Source organism: Zalophus californianus, chromosome 7, assembly GCF_009762305.2.
Source record: "Zalophus californianus isolate mZalCal1 chromosome 7, mZalCal1.pri.v2, whole genome shotgun sequence".
Lineage (NCBI taxonomy): Eukaryota > Metazoa > Chordata > Mammalia > Carnivora > Otariidae > Zalophus > Zalophus californianus.
In genome coordinates this window covers 53955484-53976041 of record NC_045601.1, presented here as the reverse complement: position 1 = coordinate 53976041, position 20558 = coordinate 53955484, and the positions used below count along the sequence as shown (strand labels likewise).

General features: G+C 41.5%; 1 protein-coding gene and 1 pseudogene across 1 annotated transcript in view; one reads left to right on the top strand and one right to left on the bottom strand.

Moving 5' to 3' along the window:
- Positions 1-2175: 2175 nt before the first annotated feature.
- Positions 2176-20558, bottom strand: part of LOC113927886 (translation initiation factor IF-2-like) — a 20049-nt gene continuing 1666 nt past the window's right edge. Inside the window, exon 3 of the mRNA XM_027604043.1 lies at positions 2176-2248. The gene's annotated coding sequence lies outside the window, so the exon portion shown is untranslated. The remainder of the gene's footprint in view (positions 2249-20558) is intronic.
- Positions 9781-10165, top strand: LOC113926983 (annotated as a pseudogene).

Sequence of the window (20558 nt, the reverse complement as noted above, 5' to 3'; positions counted from 1 at the left end):
GGCTCAGGTCATGATCTCAGGGTCATAAGATCTAGCCCCATGTCAGGCTCCATGATGGGTGGAGGCTGCTTAAGATTCTCTCTTTCTCTCTCTTTCCCTCTCTTAAAAAAAAGGGGGGCACCTGGGTGGCTCAGTTGGTTAAGGGCCCGATGCTTGATTTCGGCTCAGGTCATGATCTCAGGGTCGTAAGATCTAGCCCCATGTCAGGCTCCATGATGGTGGAGCCTGTTTAAGATTCTCTCTCTCTCTCTTTCCCTCTCTTAAAAAAAGGGGGGGGGGTGCCTGGGTGGCTCAGTTGGTTGAGTGACTGCCTTCGGCTCAGGTCGTGATCCCGGGGTCCTGGGATCGAGTCCTGCATCGGGCTCCCGGCTCGGCCGGGAGCCTGCTTCTCCCTCTGACCCTCTCCCCTCTTATGCTGTTTCTCTCTCTCTCTCAAATAAATTAAAAAAAAAAAAGCAGAGAAATGAAAAATCAGTCACTTCTAGAGACTTAGAAACACCGTGGAAAGGCAGGTAAGAACTTATTAATAGAAAATGGGAGCAAACATGCAAGGGAAAGAACAGGAATCAAGAAGTGTTGGGCACTCACCATGTGTAGGCCCAGTGCAAAACACATAACGGACCTTGATACTTTCAGCTACATGACCCACCAGGCTTTTTTTTTTTTAAGTAAACTCTGTGCCCAATGTGGGGCTTGAGCTCACGATCCCGAGATCAAGAGTCACATGCTCCGCCGGCTGAGCCGGGCACGCGCCCGCACCCATCAGCCTTACTAGGATTTACTACAGTAAGGCTGTACAAAGGACACTGCCTGAAATACCTGCTAATGCCTACAGGGCAAAGCTCCAACTTGTGAGGAAGCAGGCCCCACCTGTGCCCACCTGGCCCCATGCAGCAGCCATTTCATGCCTCTGTGCTTTTGCATATGCTTTCCCATGGCTGGGTGCCTTAAGCCCACTAGCAAACTCCTACCCATCCTTCAAGCCTCAGCTCAAATATCACCCTCTCTGAGAAGTCTTAGCAAATTCTGCTGGGCCCAGCATGTTTATTTCCTCTTTCTGCTTCCTTAAAGCCCTTCATATCATTATACATATTAAAACATACCATGTTGCATTACAACGATCTGTTCTTTTGTCTCTCTCCTCTGGACAGTAGCTTCTTGTGGGCAGGGCAATATCCAAGCACCTATACTATGTCTACAACACAGTAGGGATGTAATAGAGGCATACTGACTGAGAGAATAATTGAGTGAACAAATATACACAGGTACTATATACCAAACAATGATCTGTAAACAACACAGGGGTAAACAACTAGTGTGTATCTTTCTTACACCTGAGTGTATCTTACCTTTTAGTTTAGCCTGCTGCAGGTCTGAGCATTACGCTCTTTTTCCTGGCAATATCTTTGAGACTAAAGGAAACAAGTGGATGATTCAAATGTCTTATGTATGACATGTGTCATCTTATGATATGACAACAATCACTTTAGACCAGTGCATCCAATAGAGCGTGATGGAAAAATTCTGATTTTGCACTTTCTGATATGGTAGCCACTAGCCACATACAGCTATTGAGCCCTTGAAAAGTGGTAAGTGCAAATGAGGAACTGAATTTTATATTTTAATTGATTTGAGATAACTACATGTGGCTGGTAGCTACTGTATTGGACACCATAGCTTTAGGCAATCATTAACCCACAAGATAGTAGGGAAGTTCTACCTCATTATCATTTTTCTGTATAAAAACAAAAATCAGCCACTGACAAACTGATTAACCTTTCTGTGTCTCATTTTATTTACCTGTAAACCCAACAAGAGGAACTAGAGGATAGAAGACGGACAGCTCAAAGCTCCATGAATGTACACCTCTGGGCTCAGTTCTCTTTCTGCCACCCCAAGCCATCTGGAGGGGCAGCTGAAGGGAGCACCCCCCCACCTCACCCCTTCCCAAAGTGGGAGGGCAGACAAATGCTTATGCGCCCATCCATGTGGGTGCAGGGGTTTCCTCCAGAGAGTTATAGATGATAGGTTCACTCCAATCTATGAGTCAGATGATCATACAGAAAACACCTAACGCCTCTGGGGGAAATCCTAGATACTAAATCTTACAGAAGAATGGAAGAAGGTCTCACTGGTGCACAGCAAGTCATCTTCAAGCCGTTTCAATTCTTCATTCGGAGTGGTCTGGGGTCACTTCCTTCATCAGGGATAAGCCACTCAGCTTCTTTCCCTTAGGCTTTTTTTGTGCCTGTAGAGAGTGAAGCTTTGTAAATCCTGCTGTGCTTGTAATCAGGTTTACTAAACCTGATTATCTAATTTTCACCTGCAGAAAGAAAGCATTTTGCAATCGCTCATCTCCAAGGAGAGGAAACGCCAAATCCCCTCCCCAGGTTCTCTGAGACAACAGGGCTCACGTGACTACAATAGCTTGGAAAGACCTAAACAACTTTTTCTTACAAGGGACAGAGTGGTGGTGGTGGGCCAGGGGAACAACTACCACAACACCAACCCCCTGAGGACAGACAACATGGGATGGAGAGAAATTGCGGGGGGGAGGGGGACAGCTGCTGTAGTTCTAGGCCTGAGCTTCTCAAACTTGACTAAGTATCACGACCACCCTGGAAGGCTTGTTAAAAGATGATTGGGCTCTACTCCAGAGTTTCTAATTTACTAGGTCTGGGGCAGGAGCCTAGATTGTGCATTTCTAAGTCCCTCAGTGATGCTAATGCAGATAACGATCCTGCTATCACACTTTGAGAAATACAGCTCCAAGTCACTGCTTTAGCTTCCAGCTGCTTTTCGTGCAGTTCCTCACAGGGTTGGAGTCAGTTCCTCAAAATGAAAAGATGTTTAAGTGTGTGTGCACGCTGACAGACAGGGGGCTTAGTTTTATGTTTCCCCATTGTCCGCCCCCCGCCTTGTGCCCAGATCCAGGCGCAGCAATGCCATGTGGGTGGCATCCGGCGGGTATGAATCGCTGGAAGGTCTTTCCATCGATTCAGTCCCATGGGCAGCACCCTTGGCTGGAAAGCATGGTGGCCAAGAGCCCTCCTATGCACAGAAGGACTGCCTTCTCCTCAAAGGGTCACAGCCCCCCAGCAGGACGTCTGTCAAAGAAAGAATAAAATTCATAAATGTGTAAGGGCTTTTGACAAAGGTCTGCCTTGGCCATGCACAAGAGGAAGTTCACACTTCCACAGAAAAGCCATAAGGAAGGATGACAAAACTGTCCAGTTCACTGAAGGGTGTTAGACACTTTGTGTGTGAGCAAAATCTGGAGCTCATCTTTTCTTTTTCTTTCTTTCTTTCCTTTCTTTTTGCTAACATTTATATGTTACTTACCACATGCCATGCACTGTCCTAAAGACTTCACATACATTAACTCTTAATTTTCAGCACCCTTTAAGATAGCTATACTTTTATTCCTACTTGACAGTTAAGGAAACTGAGGTGTGAGGTCAAATGATAGGACCAAAGTCACACTGCTAATAAGTAGTAGAACCAAGATTTGAATCCAAGAATCTAGAATCCATTCTAGAGAACTCTGTTGTTTTCTGTTCATCCATTTATTCATTTGTCTTGAGGAAGATTATTGACAAGAATGGAATACTTGTGTGGCCAGAATACACAATTCCCAAGAGGAAAAACTAGTTGAGAAACAGCCTCAAGATATCTGTTGCTGGGTAAAAGTGGAATCAAGGTAAAGTGAACTGGAACTGGAAGATTTCAATGGATCCTGACAACCAACTTCATGCCCCCGGCTCCTCTCACTGGACGGGAAGATTTGTGTTGACCAGCCAGCCAGTGCTGAAGACATGGCCAACTTTTTAACCAGGTTCTTACCTGAATTTCTTTCTAATAAGCATTTATCCTGCCCCTGCTATGTGCAAAACACTATGCTAGATATTAGATGGTAAAGGTAGGAAAAGAGAAACAAAATATGGTTATCACCCTCTTGGGGTTCACATCTGGGAGGGGGTAGAAAGGTAAACAGCCAGCTAGCATACCATTATTTATCTTATATTGTGACAATTTAGTCTGCTAGATGAGATTTGTGAGTGCCTTCCCACTTTCACCATAGCCTTGATGGAGACATGGAAAATAGCTATTTATTTGTGTCAGGTAACCTAATGAGTACATTGCACAGTTAAAAAAATTTTTTTTAATATACACCATTTTTTTTAGATTTTATTTATTTATTTGAGAGAGTGAGAGAAAGCACACAAGGGTGGGGGAGGGTCAGAGGGAGAAGCAGACTCCCACTGAGTGGGGAGCCTGATGTGGGACTTGATCCTAGAACTCCGGGATCATGACCTGAGCCAAAGGCAGTCGCTTAACCAACTGAGCTACCCAGGTGCCCTACACCAACTTTTTTTTAAAGATTTTATTTATTTATGGGGCACCTGGGTGGCTCAGTCAGTTAAGCGTCCGACTCTTGATTTCAGCTCAGGTTATGATCTCAGGATGGTGAGATCAAGCCCTGCATAGGGCTCTGTGCTCAGTGGGGAGTCTGCTTGACATTCTTTCCCTCTCCCTGTGCCCCTTCCCCTGCTTGTGCTCTGTCTGTCTGTCTCTCTCTCTAATAAATAAATCCTTAGATTTATTTATTTGTGAGAGTGTGTATGTGAGCATGAGCGGGGAGAGGGGAGAGGGGCGGCGGGGGGCAGGGGAGGCACAGAGGGGGAGGGAGAGGGACAAGGAGACTCCTCGCTGAGCAAGGAGCCCAATGTGGGCCTCCATCTCACAACCCTGAGATCATGACCTAAGCTGAAACCAAGAGTTGGACAGTCAACTGACTGAGCCACCCAGATGCCCCACAGTGAATCTGAATGCATATATCCCATGCAATATTTGGACATACTTATACTAAAAAAGTTTTGGTCATTCATCTGAAATTGTAACTTAATTGGGTTTTCTGTATTTTTATTTGCTAAATCTTGCAGACTTGTACAGATTATCTTTAATCCTCATGATAATTGTTTGAGGTAGGCACTATTATTATCTATCTTTTACATATCCAGAAACTGAGACACAGTCAGGTTAGGTAATTCTCCAAACTTACACATCTCTTAACATATACTTAGAAACCAAGTTCTTAGGCCACTTTGTTTCTACCAATGGCCAATTTTGTGCATGTTATGTTGATAACTACAATCATCTGTTTCATTGGATCCCATTTTCTGACCTGTTCTCAAATTATCAGAATATACCTCATTCACTGACCAACAAGCAAAGCTCTGGGTCCTGCTTTTCAGAGTTAAAAAAAAGAGATTCATGTGTTATGTAAACGGAAGATAGGGATAGCATTTCTTCATTATGGAAAAAAATCAGATCCAAAATTTCTTTTTTATTTCTTTTAGATTTTATTTATTTGAGAGAGAGCGCAAGCGGGGGGCGGGGGGCAGAAGAAGCAGAGGGAGAGGGACAAGCAGACTCCCCACTGAGCGTGGAGTCCGAGATCATGACCTGAGCTGAGGTCAGACGCTCAACCAACTGAACCACCCAGGTGCACCCAGATCCATAATTTCTAAGGAGGTCGTGTGGCTTTATTGAAACACACAAGGGAATGAAGACCAGATTCTGGAACCACGTGATGCCAGAGGAGGAGAGAGCCCTACAAATCAACAAGAAATCTGTTCTAGGGGACAGATGGCCTTAACAGCATTACAAGCTCACATTCTGGAACACCCGAGTTTGAAATTCTTCAAACAGCAACAGCCTTGTTTCTTTGTACGACAATTAAAGCTACCCGACAGTGAGGAAGTGAATTTAGCTTGGTTCTTTGTGATATTGATCCTTTCAGCTCTGCCTCTGACTCCCCTTATCAGTCATTTTCCCTCAGATGTTAAAATGAAAACAAAGCCCATCTAATAGTGTGCCAAAGCATTGGAAACACCACTGATCCTTGACTCTAGACTCAAAGCAAAGGCGTCCCCTGCCCCGCCCCCATCAAACGTGAATGGCTTATCAAAAGTTCAACATTTAGTTAGTAGCAGTGAATTTTAAGGTTACTAACATATGACACAACTACTTATAGTGGCTTTTATTTTTTCCAATTTTTTCCCCCTTAGCAGAAAAATGAGTTTTTATGACCAGGCCGTAAGATCTGCTTCAATTCAAGCTCTAATTATATAGGATTGAGCCATATGAAATTGCTATCTTTGTAGCTAAAAAATGATCAGATATCAGCAATCTCACATGGTTCACCTAATATAAATACACAGATGATATCTGCCATTTGCAACAACATGGATGAACCTGGAGAGCATTATACTAAATGAAATAAACCAGACACCGAAGGAAAAAAAACATGCATGATCTCACTTATATTTGGAATCTAAAAAAGTCAAATCCACAGAAGCAGAGAGTCTAACAGTAGTGACCAGGAGCAGGAAGGTGGGGAAATAGGGCGATACTGGGAACAAAGTTGCAGTTGTATACAATGAATAAGTCTAAAAAGCTAATGTACAGCATGATGACTATAGTTAATAATACTATACCAAATAATGAAAATTCAGTGCAAGAGTAGATTTCAGGTGCTATCATCACACACACAGAAATAGTAACCATGTGAGGAGATGATATGTTAATTAGCTTGACTGTAGCAATCATTTCACTATGTATATGTATATTACATTATTGTGTTGTACACTTTAAATACAATTTTTATTTAAAAATAAAATTGTCCGGGTGCCTGGGTGGCTCAGTCGGTTAAGCGGCTGCCTTCAGCTCAGGTCATGATCCCAGGGTCCTGGGATCAAGCACCATGTCGGGCTCTCTGCTCAGGCGGGGGGCCTGCTTCTCCCTCTCCCTCTCCTTGTGGCTCCCCCTGCTGTGCTCTCTCCCTCTCTCTGTCAAATAAATAAATAAAATCTTAAAAAAAAATAAAAATTTAAAAATACACATGATATTTTAGAAGATTAAAAAAATACACATGATATATAAATAAATATAGTCCTCCTTCATTCCTCCTGGTCATTTTAACAATAATAACAAAAGATTCTCTAAAGGTTCCTAGTTACCTATACAATATGCACACAATATAGATCTTAGTAAATTGTGAGATAGCAGAGAATAAATGGTGGCAAGGGAGCATTCATGGAAAATTAGAACAAATTATAGATTCAGAGCTTGAAGATAATTACACAAAACATGAAAAGCTGCCGCTGAGGTTATTCCAAAACATATGGTTCAAAGTACTGAGGATATTCCTGGCCAAAGAACTTTTCCTTTTCATTTTACTAGTAAGCTATAATTTTTGGTTTGTCCTTCAGGCTAGTGTACTGAACAAATAAAAAGCACATTTATTTTTAAAAACTGTCATGTCCCCCAATATAATTGTTGGTACTTAAATATATTTGCAGGGGGGGTTGCTGAGAGTATTCCTCATTGTTTCATGTTTTGGATCACTTGCTTCCTTGCATGTTATTGGCATTGACATCCCTAGGGACCCTAAGATCCTTTTAACAGGGAACATTATTAGGTTTGTGCAACTTTGAGGGAACGAGTCATGACTATGCAATAGATTTACTTTGTTATGCGTAGAAGGAAAGAAGCCAGCAGCATCTGCTACAGGTTTTTTGTATCCTAAGGTGATTACCATAGGAATCTATATTTAGATATTTAGTTAGCGTTCAACAAACTTAGTTTATTTGCCATAAATCAATCTAGACCAGTAATCCCAACTGTGGTCCAAAGAATGTTATTTCTGAAAATACTGTGGGATACAGTTAAACTAGTCCTTAGAGGAAAACGTAATACCTTTAAATGCTTGCATGAGAAAATAAGAGAGGCTAAAATTTGTTGAGCTAAGCATCTAAAGAAATTAGAAAAAATACAACAAAATAAACTGAAAGAAAGTAAAAGGAAGGAAGGAAGTGATAAAGAAAAAAATAAATCCATTAACTAGAAAACATGTATATCATCAAAGGGATTTTTTAAAAGCCATAAGTTGGGTATCTAAAAACACTATTAAAACTGACAACTTCTGGAAAGAAAATTAATTAAGGCAAAGAAAAAAATAAGATGGAAACAAATACACTAATATTTTAAAACATAAAATATTATAAACAATTTTATGCTATTTAATTGGGAAACATAATGAAATAATTCATGGAAAATTTAACTTAAAACTAATTCAAAAAGAAATAGAAAGTTTGGGTAGTCCTATTTTAAAAAGATAATAATTTATGGGCGCCTAGGTGGCTCAATCAGTTTAGTGTCCGACTCTTGGTTTCCGCTCGGGTCACTATCTCAGGGTCCTGGGATCAAGCCCCACATTGGGCTCCATGTTTTATAGAACTTCTTCTCCTTTAAGTGCTCACTGTTCTTGGTCATGCCACTTTGAAGAATGAAGAGGTAGACCAGACAGAGTGGTGGGCAGCAAAGCAAAGTTTATTGAGCAATAGTAAAGTTTATTGAGTGATAGAATACAAAGCTCCCAAAGAGGGATGGGACCCGAGAGGGTTGCCACTGTTGTTTCTAAGTCTAGGGATTTTTATTTATTTATTTATTTATTAAGATTTTATTTATTTATTTGAGAGAGAGAGAATGAGAGATAGAGAGCACGAGAGGGAAGAGGGTCAGAGGGAGAAGCAGACTCCCTGCTGAGCAGGGAGCCCAATGTGGGACTCGATCCCGGGACTCCAGGATCATGACCTGAGCCGAAGGCAGTCGCTTAACCAACTGAGCCACCCAGGCACCCCTAAGTCTAGGGATTTTTAATCTGATTAAAGCCCTTGCAGGGCTCCTCCAAGGATGGTGTAAAATCCTTTTAAGGGTAGTTTGCCTTTCTTCCAACTATCCTTCATTACATGCTCAGTGCAGTCTGCTTGTCCCTCCCCCCACTTGTGCACATTCGCACACTCTCTCAAATAAATAAAATCTAAAAACAAACAAAACAAAACCTCACTTTATTTATTTATTTATTTTTAGATTTTATTTTTAGGTAATTTCCACACCCAACATGGGTTTGAACTCACAACCCCAAGATCAAGAGTCACACACACTCCACTGACTGAGCCAGCCAGGCACTCCAAGAAACCTACTTTAATTATAAATTTCATAAGAGAATTTTTTTAATGGCCAAGCTGGGTTTATACAAGAAGCGTTTAATATTAGAAAATCCAGGGGTGCCTGGGTGGCTCAGTCAGTTGACTGACCCTTGATTTTGACTCAGGTCATGATCTTGGGGTCAATCCCATGACCGTGACATTGGCTCCACGCTAAGCAGGGAGTCTTCTTTTTTTTTTTATTTGACAGAGAGATAGAAGCACTAGTAGGCAGAGGGAGAAGCAGGCTCCCCGCTGAGCAGGGAGCCTGATGTCGGACTCCATCCCAGGACCCTGGGATCATGACCTGAGCCGAAGGCAGCCGCTTAACTGACTGAGCCACCCAGGTGCCCCAGCAGGGAGTCTTCTTGAGATTCTTTCCCTTTCTCTCCCTCCCTCTCTGCCCCTTCCCCTCTGCCCCTCTCCTCATGCATGCTCTCTCTCAAATAAATAAATAAAATATTTTTTTTTAAAATCCATGAACACACTTAATCACAACATATTTTAAAGGAGAAAAACCATGTGATCTTCTCAAATACATGCAGAAATGGTGTTTGAGGGACACCTGGCTGGCTCAGTTGGTGGAGTTTTGGACTCAATCTCAGGGTTGTGAATTTGAGCCCCATGTTGGGTGTAGAGATTACTTTAAAAAATAAAATCTTAAAAAAAAAAAAGAAATGGTATTTGATAAAACTCAAAATTCAGTCTTTCCTGCGGCACTCGAGGGATCATGGCCGATCCTCACGTCAGACAGATCAAGATCAAAACTGGTGTGGTGAAGCGATTGGTCAAAGAAAAAATGATGTATGAGAAAGAAGCAAAACAAGAAGAAGAAAAGATCGAAAAAATGAAAGCTGAAGATGGTGAAAATTACGCCATTAAAAAGCAGGCAGAGATCCTGTAAGAGTCCCAGATGATGATCCCAGATTGCCAGCGCAGGTTGGAAGCAGCATAAACCAATCTTCTGCAGTTATTAGAGAGTGAAAAAGACTTGGAAGAAACGGAGGAATATAAGGAAGCACGTTTAGTATTGGATTCAGTGAAGTTAGAAGCCTGAAGTTTTTCTGTACAGGGTGTTTTTTGCATTAAATCCTGGGATCCATTCCACAATTCATTATTTTTTACCACTGCTGTATGTTTAAGTAGTATGAGAATGTGATTCTTTTTATGCAGTTGCATATATTTTTCTTTGCCTAATTTAATGTTTCAAATAAATTAGTTCATCTAAAAAAAACCCTCAAAATTCATTCATGATTAAAATCTGTAAGATTCTAGGGGCACCTGGGTGGTTCAGTCAGTTGGGCATCCAACTTGATTTTGGCTCAGATCGGTCATGATCTTGGGGTCCTGGGATCAAGCCCTGTGTCAGGCTCCCCATTTGGCAGGGAGTCCGCTTGAGGATTCTCTCTCTCCGTCTCCCTCTCCCCTCCTCCCCCACTCAAGCAGGCTCTCTTTCTCGAATGAATAAATCTTTTTAAAAATCTATAAAATATTCTATAGCAAAAGAAGTATAAAAGGGTGCTTCTTAATCTGGGGAAAAAAAGGTATGCCAAAACCTTTAGCAAATATCACTTTTTTTGAGAGAGAGAGAGAGAGAGAGCAGGGCGGGGATGGGGGGTGGTGGGTTGGGGAAGGACACAAGGAGAGGAAGAGAGAAAATCTCAAGCAGGCTCCATACCCAGTGCTGAGCCCAACACATGACTTGATCTCACCATCCTGAGATTGTGACCTGAGTCAAAATCAGGAGTCGGATGCTTAACTGACTGAACCACCCAGGCACCTCATGCAAATATCACTTTTAATAGAAAAAAAAAGCATTCCTTGTAGAATCTAAATGACCCTACCACTGCTTTTGTTCAACATTATACCAGAACACAGAACCAACAGTGAGATAAGAAGATTTAGGAAGTACAAAGATTAGAAAGAAAAGCTATTAGACACATGAAAACATCCTCAGTATCACTAATCATCATGAAAATGCTAATGAAAACCACAATGAGGTTATCACCTTACACCCATTTTAGAATGACTAAAATAAAAAAGCCAAGAAATCACAAGTGTTGGTGAGGATGTGAAGAAAAAAGAACCCTTGTGTACTGTTGGCAAGAATGTAAATTGGTGCAGCCACTATGGAAAACAATATGGTGGTTCTTCACAAATTAAAAAAGTAATACCATATGATCCATAATTCCATCACTGGATATTTACCAAAGAACATGAAAACACTAATACAAAATCATATATACATGCCTGTCTATTGTGGCATTATTTACAATAGCCAAGATATGGAAGCAACCCAAGTGTCCATTGATAGACAAATGGATAAGAAAGATGTAGTGCGTGTATGTGTATGCGCGTGTGTGTATACATATATGCATGCGCGCACACACACACACACACACACACACACAGTGGAATATTACACAGCCAGAAAAAAAGAAGAGATCATGCCATTTGCAACAATATGGATAGACCTAGAGGGTATCATACTAAGTGAAATAAGTCAAAAATGGAAAGACAAATACCATATGATTTCACTCATATGTGGAATCTAAGAAAACAAATGAGGGGCACCTGGGTGGCTCAGTCAGTTAAGTGGCTGCCTTTGGCTCAGGTCATGATCCCAGGGTCCTGGGATTGAGCCCCGCGTCAGGCTCCCTGCTCAGCAGGGAGTCTGCCTCTCCCTCTCCCTCTGCCCCTCCTCCCCCTGCTTGTGCTCTCTCTCACATCGTCTCTCTCAAATAAATAAATCTTTAAAAAAAATAAGTAAAAAATAAAAAAATGAATAAATAAACAAAAGGCAGAATAAGACCTATAAATATAGAGAACAAACTGATCGCTGCCAGAGGGGAGAGGGGTGACAGGATGGGCAAAATGGATGAAAGGGATTGGAAGACACAGGCTTCCAGTTAGGGAATGAGTAAGTCACGGAAATAAAAGGCACAGCGTAGGGAATATAGTCAATGGTACTGTAACAGTGTTGTGTGGGGACAGACGGTAGTTACACTCGTGGTGAGCATGGCATAACATATAGAGAAGTTGAATCACTGTGTGGTACACCTGAAACTAATGTAAAATTCTGTGCCAACTATATTAAAAAAAAACGCTAAAAAAATAGAAACAAAACTATTATCATACACAGATATGATTGTCCACATAAAAAGTCCCAAACACTCTACGGAAATACAAAAACCATTCATGTATAATTAATGAGAGCATAGTAAGGTGGCTGAATAAGAGTTCAACTTACCAAACTCAGTTGTATTGCTATACACTAACAAGAAGTGGTTAGAAAATATAACTGGGGGGAGGCGGGGACCTGGGTCACTTGGTTTGTTGGATGTCTGCCTTCGGCTCAGGTCATGATCCCAGGGTCCTGGGATCAAGCCGTGCATTAGGTGTCCTGCTCAGCAGGGAGCCTGCTTCTCTCCCTCTGCCTGCTGCTCCCCCTGCTTGTGCTCTCTCTCTTTCTCTCTGACAAATGAATAAATAAAATCTCTAAAAAAAAAAAAAAGAAAGAAAGAAAAAATATAACTGTGTACAGACAGACAAAGCTAACGTGTAGTAATAGAGGTCAGAATAGTGATTCTCTTTGGCATTGTTCACTGGAAGGAAGCATGATAGAGCCTTCTGGTGTGTTGGAAATGCTCTATATCTTTTTCTGTATGGTAATTACAGGAATGATACATATGCACAAGGTCACTGAGCTTATACTTAAGATTTGTGCACTTTACTATATAAGTTTTACATCAATAAAAAAGTTTTCAAAATGTAACTAAATGATACAATTTGAAATGACAAGAAAAATATATGGTACCCAGGAATACATAGTCTCCCCCTAAGTCACGGTGTTTCACATTACACAGTTTCTTTTTTTTTTTTAAAGATTTTATTTATTTGAGAGAGCGAGAATGAGAGAGAGAGCACATGAGAGGGGGGAGGGTCAGAGGGAGAAGCAGACTCCCCGCTGAGCAGGAAGCCCGATGCGGGACTCAATCCCGGGACTCCAGGATCATGACCTGAGCCGAAGGCAGTCACCCAACCAGCTGAGCCACCCAGGTGCCCCACATTACACAGTTTCAATCACCTGTGGTTAACCATGATCTGGAAGCAGATGATCCTCCTTCTGACAAATCATCAGGTCAGTAGTATCTTAATGCTACATCACAATGCCTACATCACACACCTCACTTCCTCTCATCACATAGGCATTGTATCATCTCACATCAACACAAGAAGAAGGATGCGTATAGTATAAAATATTTTGAGGGAAAGAGACCACATTCACATAACTTTTATTGCAGTATATTATAATTATTCTATTATATTATTAGTTACTGTCATTAACCTCTTACTGTACCTAATTTATAAATTAAACTTTATTAAAGGTATTGTATGTATAGGCAAAAACATAGTATATATAGGGTTCATTACCATTTGCAGTTTCAGGGATCCACTGGAGATCTTGGAATGTATCCCCCACGGAGAAGGGGATATTACTGTAAATCTAACAAAAGCTCTACAAAACTTTTATATTTAAAATCATAAATTAGGGGGCGCCTGGGTGGCTCAGTTGGTTAAGTGACTGCCTTCGGCTCGGGTCATGATCCCGGAGTCCCGGGATCGAGTCCCGCATCGGGCTCCCTGCTCAGCGAGGAGCCTGCTTCTCCCTCTGACCCTCCCCCCCTCATGTACTCTCTCTCTCTCTCATTCTTGCTCTTTCAGGTAAATAAATAAATCTTTAAAAAAAATCATAAATTAGGGACACCTGTGTGGCTTAGTCGGTTAAGTGTTTGACTCTTGATGTCAGCTCAGGTCATGATCTCAGGGTTGTGAGATCGAGCCCCGCATCAGGCTCCCCACTCATCAGGGAATCTGCTTGAGATTCTCTCTCTCCCTCTCCCCCCGCCCCTCCCCCTGCACTCTCTCTCTCTAAAATAATAAATAAGTAAATCTTAAAAAAAAAGATAATTTTTTTTTTTTAAAGATTTTATTTATTTGACAGACACAGCGAGAGAGGGAACACAAGCAGGGGGAGTGGGAGAGGGAGAAGCAGGCTTCTGCGGAGCAGGGAGCCCGATGTGGGGCTCGATCCCAGGACCCTGGGATCATGACCTGAGCCGAAGGCAGACACTCAACCATCTGAGCCACCCAGGCGCCCAAAAAGATAAATTGTTGAGGGGTACCTGGCTGGTTCAGTTGGTAGAGCATGTGACTCTTGATCTTGGGATTGTAAATTAGAGCCGCACACTGGGTGTAGAGATTACTAAAAAAAAAAATCTTAAAAAAAAAAGATAAATTATTGAAAAATATTAAAGAAGCTCTAAACAAAAGGAGCTATAGGTCATGTTCATTTTATTGGAAAACTCAAGATTATAAAAAATATTGATTAGTTCTAAACTAATGCAAATTGAAGAAGTCAGATAAGGGAGTGTTGAAAGATAAACTGAGGCAGGGGTGCCTGGGTGGCTCAGTCGGTTGAGCATCTGATTCTTGGTTTAGGCTCAAGTCGTGATCTCATGGGTCATGATCTCATGGGTCCTGAGATTGAGCCCCACGTTGGGCTCTGCACTCAGTGGGGAATCTGCTTGAGATTCTCTCCCTCTGCCCCTCCCCCCATGCACGTGTGTGCAATCTCTCTCTCTCTCTAAAATAAATAAATCTTTAATAATTTTTTTGAGGGGCGCCTGGGTGGCTCAGTTGGTTAAGCGTCTGCCTTCGGCTCGGGTCATGATCCCAGGGTTCTGGAATCGAGTCCCACATCGGGCTCCCTGCTCAGGGGGAAGCCTGCTTCTCCCTCTCCCACTCCCCCTCCTTGTGTTCTCTCTCTCACTGTGTCTCTCTCTGTCAAATAAATAAATAAAATCTTAAAAAAAATTTTTTTAAATAAAAAAGATAAATTGAGTCATATTAAAAATTTTAAGAGTTTATTTGAGCAAAAATCAGATTTGAATCAGACAGCACCAAAATGGAAGTGGTTATGAGCACCCCACTGACAGGAGCTCAGGGAAAGACCTACAGAGGAAAGGCAGAAGCAAAGTAAGGAAATAATTGACTGGTTATAGCTTAAAGCCTACTTGGCTGTTTTTGATTGGTCATCCTTAGTATTTTGATCTCATAACCTTCAGGCATTTACAGACTTAGATTTGCTCATGTAGGCCACCATGGCATTAGACCCACATCAGTCTAATGGCCTCTTCATTTAATTAACAGTAAGCAATGGGAGTACAGGGGGGAATGGTCTGCCAAATATCAAAACTTATCACACAGCTGTTTTATTAAGACTATAAAAAAAAAAAGATGTGTAGTATTGGTAGAGGAACCAGTGGAATAAAACAGAGAACTTAGCAACACACACACACACAGATACTTGACATATGACAGAGGTGTCATTCAGGTCCCTAATGAAAGAACACCTAGAGAACTGTGATCCTTATGGGGGGAAAAAAAAGATGAAATTGAATTCTTCCCTCACACCACACATAAAAAACAGTTCAAAATGGAATAGACTTAAATATGAAAGATAAAACTCTAGAACTGTTGAAAGAAATGAGAAGATACCTTCATGACTTTCAAGGTTGGGAAAAATTTCCTTTTTTTTTTTAGAAAATTTTTTTTATTTTCTATTTTTTTTTTTTTTTGGTAAGCTCTATGTCCAACATGGGGCTTGAACTCATGACCCCGAGATTGAGAGTCACACACTCCGCTGACTGAGCCAGCCAGGCGCCCCAGAAAAGATTTCTTAAACAAAAACTACAATGCGTTAGTCACTGAAAACAAGACTGATCGATTCAATTATGAAGGCCATCAGAGTATACTACCCCAAAATGTGCCACTTTGGCATAAGCGTTATTTGGGGCTGAAGGCAACTGAAAAACAGCAGACAAAGGCAAAGCTTTCCACCCTCCTGCTTTCTACCTAAAAGCAGGGTGTATAAATTTTCCTTTATGAAGGCGCTCCCCTTACTTCTCCCAACCCGGAAGAAAAGAACTGCCATAGACACTCTTATCACCCCAAGACTGCATGAGATTGAGTTTGCATAACAAATGTTACTAAAATAGCCCTTCTCTTCCATTAGTTCCCCCCCCCATTTATCTTCCTGCAATTTACTACCCCTAGAAGCCTAAACTATTTTCCTTTGTCTTGCCACTTCTCCACAACTTATTGCCCTTTGTTAAGATAGTATTAAATCCCCTAATTCTAACCACCCCTTTGAGCTGCTCATCACTGAATTCTCCTGTGTGTATGTACTTTGCACACATAAACAAACTCTGGGTTTTTTTTTTCTCCTGTTAATCTGTCTTTTGTCAGTTTAATTTGAAAGATCCCAGTTACTGAACATGAGGATAAAGGAAAGAGGTTTTTCACCTCCCCTATAATTACATTAAAAATAAGAAGCCACTGGGTGCCTGGGTGGCTCAGATGGTTAAGCGTCTGCCTTCAGCTCAGGTCATGATCCCGGGGTCCTGGGATCGAGTCCCACATGGGCTCCCTGCTCCTTGGGAGCCTGCTTCTCCCTCTGCCTCTCTCTCTCTGTCTCTCATGAATAAATAAATAAAATCTTAAAAAAAAAAAACTATCTTAAAAAAAAAAAGAAGAAGCCACTGGGGTGCCTGACTGGCTCAGTTGGGAGAAGCATGTGATTCCTGATCTTGGGATTGTAAATTTGAGCCCCACGATGGGTGTACAGATTATTTAAAAATAAAATCTTTAGGGGCACCTGGGTGGCTCAGTCGTTTGAGCATCGGACCCTTGATTTTGGCTCAGATCATGATCTCAGGGTTGTGAGATTGAGCCCCTTCTCAGGCTATGCACTCAGCACAGTCTGCTTCTCTCCCTCTCCCTCTGCCCCTCCACCTGCTCGCACATGCTCTCTCTCTCTCTCTCTTAAATACATCTTTAAAAATAAATAAAATAAAATCATTAAACAAAATTGGACAAAACAGCTGAAGAAACAAAAATTGCCAACAAGCAAATGAAAAGATGCTCAACTTTATGAGTAACCAGAGAAATGCAAATTAATAGCACAATGAGATACCATTACACTCCCACTAGATTAGTAAAAATTGAAAAGCATGATAGTGTAAAGCTGCACTTACTAGAAAGAATATGAACCAAATTGGAAAGTCTCACATACTGCTTGGTCAGATAATAATCATTTTGGTAAATAGTTTGGCTTACTTTATAAGGCTGAACACATATGCACACTCAAAATTCCAGTAATTTTACTCCTAAATTGATGCCCTCTGAAAATTTTGGCTTAAATAAATCGGAAAGATGGTTCATGGATACATCTGCTAATATAGTAAAAACAAAAACAAAAAATCAGAAAAGTAGCCATAGTCCATCAACAGAAGAATAAAAATAAATTATGGTAAAGGGGTGAAAGGGAGTGGGAGGTACAGGCTTCCAGTTACGGAATGAATAAGTCAAGGAGATGGAAGGTAGAGCACACAGCATATAGTCAATGGTATTGTGACAGTACTGTATGGTGACAGATGGTAGCTACATTTGTGGGGAGCAGAGCATAATGTATAGAGAAGTTGAATCACTATATTATATACCTGAAATTAGGGTAGCACGTGTATCAACTGTACTTTAGTTAAAAAAAAAAATACTGGCCGCCTGGGTGGCTCAGTTGGTTAAGCAACTGCCTTTGGCTCAGGTCATGATTCTGGAGTTCCGGGATGGAGTCCTGCATCGGGGTCCCCACTCAGTGGGGAGTCTGCTTCTCCTGCTGACCCTCCCCCTTCTCATGCTCTCTCTCTCTCCCATTCTCTCTCTCAGATAAATAAAATCTTTAAAAAAAAAAAAAATACTGGCAGGGGCACCTGGGTGGCTCAGTCGGTTAAGCGTCTGCCTTCGGCTCAGGTCATGATTCCAGGGTCCTGGGATCAAGCCCCACATCGGGCTCCCTGCTCAGCAGGTAGTCTGCTTCTCCTTCTGCCCCTCTCCCCACTCTCCCTCTCTCTCTCAAATAAATAAATAAATACATTTTTAAAAAATAGTCCATTCCAAAAAAAGCAAGCAAGCAAGCAACTAAACAAGGGCCTCATAAACCCAAACCAGGAGCACAGTTACCAGGATCACTACACAGCTGAACTCCATGGGATCCATTTCTGTTGCAGGTCATGTGCATGATGCATGCAGTGAGCTCCTAGAGTTCTGGTGGTGCTTGTGTTTACCTTCACCAGGAAGGCAGGTGAATGGAAAAGGAAACTACACAGAAAAGTGGGCAAGGGTATAAACTGGCAAATCAAAGAAGAGAAAATCTGAATGACCAACAACTATACAAAAAGATACTCAATCTTTATACCAATCAGGGAAAATTTACAAGTTAAAACAAGGTGCCATTTTCCGTCCATACAACTGACACTATTTAAAAATCTGATGACAGGGCGCCTGAGTGGCTCAGTCGGTTAAGCGTCTGCCTTCGGCTCAGGTCATGATCCTGGGGTCTTCGGATCAAGTCCCCCATCAGGCTCCCTGCTCAGCGGGGAGTCTGCTTCTCCCTCTCCCTCTGCTGCTCCTCCTGCTTGTGCTCTCTCTCTCACTCTCTCTCTTAAATAAATAAATTCTTTAAAAATAAAAATAAAAATCTATTGAGAACTATTGAGAATGGGGGAAAATATGGCTTTCCTGAGCTTGTACAAATGTAAATTAATAATATAAGTGTAAATTGGGCCATTTTTAGTTAAGATTGAAGAAAAACATGCTGGGTCCCAGAGATTCCTATTCTAAGTAAGCACCCTGGAGACACTTTCACACACAGTGGTATCCCCATAAGTGCCCACCACCGCAATGTTTGACAAAACCTAATTGTTCTTTAGGAAGGAAACAAATAAACTGGGAATAATTTACATATGAATTGCATGAAGAAGCCCAAAGGTATGTATATTTTTTATTTATTTTTTTTAAAGATTTTATTTATTTATGTGAGAGAGAGAATGAGAGAGAGAGAGAGAGAGAGCACATGAGAAGGGGGAGGGTCAGAGGGAGAAGCTGACTCCCTGCCAAGCAGGAGGCAGATGCTTAACCAACTAAGCCACCCAGGTGCCCCCCAAAGGTATGTATAAACATGGAATGTTTATGGAATGAATGAAATGGAATGAATCTTGGGGCGCCTGGGTGGCTCAGTCGGTTAAGCATCTGCCTTCGGCTCAGGTCATGATCCCAGTGTCCTGGGATCAAGCCCCGCATCAGGCTCCCTGCTCAGTGGAAAACCTGCTTCTCCCTCTCCCACTCCCCCTGCTTGTGTTCCCTCTCTCGCTGTCTCTCTCTCTCTGTCAAATAAATAAATAAAATCCTTAAAAAAAGATGGAATGAATCTCAAAAATAAAGTGAAGAAAGTATCACATTATATCTATTCATTTTTTTAAAATTAAATAATCTCTCATATATCTCATTTATGTGAGATAACTAGAACTTGTTACTTGCTTGTATTGTTTGTATGTGGGCAGGAATGATCCGGAAGAGTGTGAAAGATTGATTCAGGAAAGAGCAGAACCAAAAGAATAAGCTCCTTGAGAAGGTGAGAGGAGATGGGGTGCAGAGTGGAGGGATGGGGCTTTGTAATGGATTGTTCTTAAAATATTTTTGATTAGCCAACCTTGAGGTTTGGGATAATCAAGGTGAGGCAGTGGAAAGGAACTTTCTTCTCCAGGTAATTTTTCTCCGCTTAAACAAAGAAATAAACAAGCAGGGGCACCTGGGTGGCTCAGTCGGTTAAGCGTCTGCCTTTGGCTCAGGTCATGATCTTAGGGTCCTGGGATCGAGCCCCACGTTGGGCTCCCTGCTCGGCAGGGAGTCTGCTTCTCCCTCTCCCTCTGTGCTCTTGACCTTTCTGTCTTTCAAGTAAATAAATAAAATATTTTAATAAAAAAAAGAAGCAGTAAATAAGTTGTAAGAGGAAATATAAGAAAATAAAATCTAGCCTGTAACAATGTTGAGACTACGGACAGTGAAGCTGCTCCTCCTGCACTAAAAACATAACTTTATCTACTGGCCCCAACCAAAGGCACCATCCGATTTACTCAACTCTTTATGTAAGATTAATTACTTGAGCTAAATTAAAATTCTCATCTTGTGATCTCATCTTGTGATCTGAAGTAGCGTAGCCCTGTTGACTGAAATGGGAATTTGGTCCACTAGATGGTCTGAATTTGTGAAAACTACAACTCCCAAAATGCACTACAGCAGGAGCACCTGCCTAGGGGAAAAAAGAATGGGATGTTTCTTTCTTTCTTTTTTTCTTTTGTAAGTAGGCTCCACACACAACATGGGACTTGAACACGTGACCCTGAGATCCAGAGTCACATGCCCTACCAACTGAGTCAGCCAGGCACCCAAGAAAAAAATTACAAATCACAAATATATGTACCCCCAGCCCCCCACATACTACTTGTTAATCTCACAGCAGTTTTTAACATTAATTAGCATTTTACATTAAAAACTAACTTGATTCATCTAATGAAATGTCTCTTTTTTTAAAGGCCAGTGACCAGGTTG